Raw genomic sequence first — 3,613 nt, forward strand, 5'->3', positions numbered from 1 at the left:
CACCTGCTTCGTTCCTGTGGGGAGTTTGTGCCGAAGCATCATAGCCGCTCCAGGGTACGGGTCTGTCCCGGGATCCCGGGATCCCACTGCCTGGACAGGGCCTGGCGTGCAGGAGGCCCAGAGACAGTATTTGCTGGAGGAAGGGGAGCAGTGAGAGCTGAGGCTGTCGGAGAGTTGTGATCTTTTAAAATTTGGGGTCCGGGCTCTTCTGCTCGCCTTCAGCTGTGCAGTGAACACCGAGGGGCCCTGAAAGTGAGACCGGGAAGGGGGCCCAGGAGAAGGAGGGTTGCCTCTCCTCCCTGACTCCCGAACATACAGCAGAGCTGGAGGCTTTTGTTAGAGACGCGTGTGTGTGTGTGAGACAGGATGTGAGATCTGCTCCCCGGTGTGAGGGAGGCAGAGCCAGGGGCCGTGTCGGACAGAGGTAGGATTGAGGAGCAGCCTTTCTCAGGGTAGAATGGGGATCCCACTGGTGATGATTTAAATAACTCGAAAGAGTAGCAAGGGCCCAGCACCCCTGCCAGGGTTGGACCACCCTTGACCTCCTGCTGCAGGGGCCTGCCGTGCCGAAGGGGCCCGGGAAGCAGCCGCACACGCAGGAGCTCTCAACATAGGAGCCGTCCAGCGGGACGTCAGGATGCAGGAGGTGGGAGCTCCTGTCCTTGGTTCTGCCCCTTGGTGATGGTACGACACGGGCTCTTTGCCGGGCTTTCCTGCACATGAGTTTCCTCTTCTGTTAAACAGAGCTCATAATAAGTATCTCCCATGGTTACGAGGATGAAGGAACATGTTCGCGGTGTTTAGATCAGCGGCTGGCATGTATTACGTACTTAGTTATTTTTAAGAGCTTGAGAATGAGCATCGATCTTGAGGACAAATAAAGCCACAGGTACGAATGCAGAGAGAGGCCACTATCCATGCATAACTGGGATTAAGCAATGAAGTCAATGGATGGCAGGTGGTAGGAGGCTTCTCACTGGTGCAGATAAGCCAAGACACGGAGCCCAGGATAATCCACATGGCCCTAGATGAGCGTCGGAGATCCAGGCATGAGCTCACGTCAGCTTAATACAAACACAGACAGCTTACCTACAGAAACAGGCTACCTGGGGGTTCAGTTGGTGAAGCATTGGACTCTTGATTTGGACTCAGGTCATGATCTCAGGGTCATTGGATCAAGCCCCACATCAAGAGCCTGCTTAAGATTCTCTCCTCCCGGGGGGCACCTGGGTGGCTCAGTGGGTTGAGCCGCTGCCTTCGGCTCGAGTCGTGATCTCAGGGTCCTGGGATTGAGCCCCGCATCGGACTCTGCTCAGCAAGGAGCCTGCTTCCTCCTCTCTCTCTGCCTGCCTCTCTGCCTACTTGCGATCTCTGTCTGTCAAATAAATAAATAAATAAAATCTTAAAAAAAAAAAAAAAAAAGATTCTCTCCTCCCGGTGCGCCTGGGTGGCTCAGCAGGTTAAGCCTTTGCGTTCAGCTCAGGTCATGATCCCAGGGTCCTGGGATTGAGCCCCGCATTGGGCTCTCTGCTCAGCAGGGAGCCTGCTTCCTCCTCTCTCTCTCTGCCTACTTGTGATCTCTCTCTGTGTCAAATAAATAAAATCTTTAAAAAAAAAAAATTCTCTCCTCCGCCTCCTCTCAAAAAAAGAAACACTTGCAGACATGCGTGTTTCCATGGGTTAGGAGCTACAATAGGGAGGCATGGGCCCGGTGCTGGCTACACAGCAAGGAAGGTGTGGGATCAGGGAAGACCCCAGGGCCTCCCCCGTGCCGAGGAAGCGGCAGGAAAGGGAAGGATGCACATTCAGGTGAGCACAGCGCACGGCGGTGTTCAGGGGAACTGCAGGCTGGCCAGCGAAGCTGGAAAGGTGTGGGTCCTCGTGAACCAAACAGTCTGAACGGGGTGCTCGACACAACCTGGGCACTGGGTGATTGCTGAGTCCGAGGAAGGGCTGTGGCAGTACTAGGGACTGAGGGAGGGGGACTTGGGTCGGGGGTCAGTTGGTAAGAAATAAGGGGGGCCCTGCAGAGGCAGCAGCGGTCGGGCCGAGACGTGGGAGAATTCAGAGACAGACCTGTAGGATTTAGGGACCCCCTCAGCCCTCACAGGTGAGGCACCTCCCACCCTGCCCGGTTTCTGACACACCAGGCGTGGAGGGGGTCGGGGTGTGGAGCGGCAGGCTTCGGGAGAAGACACTAACATTTTGGACATGTGGAGATGGAGGAACTCATGAAATACGTGAGAAGTGTCTAGAAGGACAGGAGTCATTGTGGCTCTGGAGCTTGGGAGAGAGAAACCACAGTCACATAATTATTATAGTATATTGATAATTGTTGTCTTTCATTGTTAATTTCCTACTGTGCCCAGTTTCTAAATTCAACTCGATCACAGGTGTGTATGTATAGGAGAAAACATGGTGTTCCCAGGGTTCGGTGCTATCCGCGGTTTCGTGGGGGCTGGGAGGCGATCCCCCATGGATCAGGGGGCGGGGGGCTCCTGTATTCCTTGCTCCCTCCCTTCACAATGCCCTTTGGAGTGTCTGTTCTATACATGAGCAGCACCTAAATAAAAAATAAATATTAAAAAAAAAAGAAAAGAGAAAGGGTATGTGCTATGGCGAGTGCTGTGAAGTGTGTAAGCCTGACGATTCACAGACCTGTACCCCTGGGACTAGTACAGTGTATGTTAATTTTTTCCAATTTATTTAAAAAAAATGTGCATACACAGGAGGTTGGTGTTCAAAACTTTATTACTGATGGAATAGTCCTGCGGGCAAGGTTTGGAGACCACAGGGGGCCCATCTGGCCACCAAGAGGAGCAAAGATGGAGAAGAAAGGGCCCTTGGGAAAATTGGAAAGTGTCAGGAGGTCGGAGGTTCTTTGGATGCTGACCAAGGTCAGTCAAGGGCAGGGCAATTAGCAAGTGAGAGCGATGGGGGTAAGGAGGGCTTCGGGGCTCACTAAGTGTTTTCTGAGTGGCTCAGTCTTGCTGGGAGGAGTGGAGGAGGTTCTGAAGGAGCAGAGCGAGGCTGAGCTGACCGGGGAAGGAGCATCCTGCGGAGAGGTCACCAGCCCCGGGATGACGAGCGTGCTCATGACCCCATCAGGCAGGCGGCAGGTGGCTTTCACCAGCAGGTTCACACTGCTGGATTTCACCGAGTAAAATTTAGCGGACGAAGGGTGCCTGGCCGGCTCAGTCAGTAGAACATGGGACTCTTGGTCTTGGGGTCATAAGTTTGAGTCCCACATTGAGCACAGAGATCACCTAAAAATAAAATCGTTACACGTGCCTGGGTGGCTCAGTCCGTTAAGCATCGCCTTTGGCTCAGTTCATGATCTCAGGGTCCTGAGGTCGAGCCCCATGTCGGGCTCTCTGCTTCTCCCTCTCCCTCCTGCTTCCCCGGTTTGTGCTCTCTTTCTCATAAATAAATAAGTAAAATCTTTAAAAGAAAACCCACTCCTGGTAAATAAATAAAATAAAATAAGATCAATAAAAACAAAATTCAGCTCTCAGCCCAAAGGTTCCTCCTCAGAGACACAGTCCCTGTGGGCCCCACTGAAGCCGACCCCTCGCCACCCACTGGCTTCCAGCCCATCGCCTGGTCCTCATGA

The sequence above is a fragment of the Mustela erminea genome, chromosome 10 (assembly GCF_009829155.1).
Source record: "Mustela erminea isolate mMusErm1 chromosome 10, mMusErm1.Pri, whole genome shotgun sequence".
NCBI classification, from domain to species: Eukaryota; Metazoa; Chordata; class Mammalia; order Carnivora; family Mustelidae; genus Mustela; species Mustela erminea.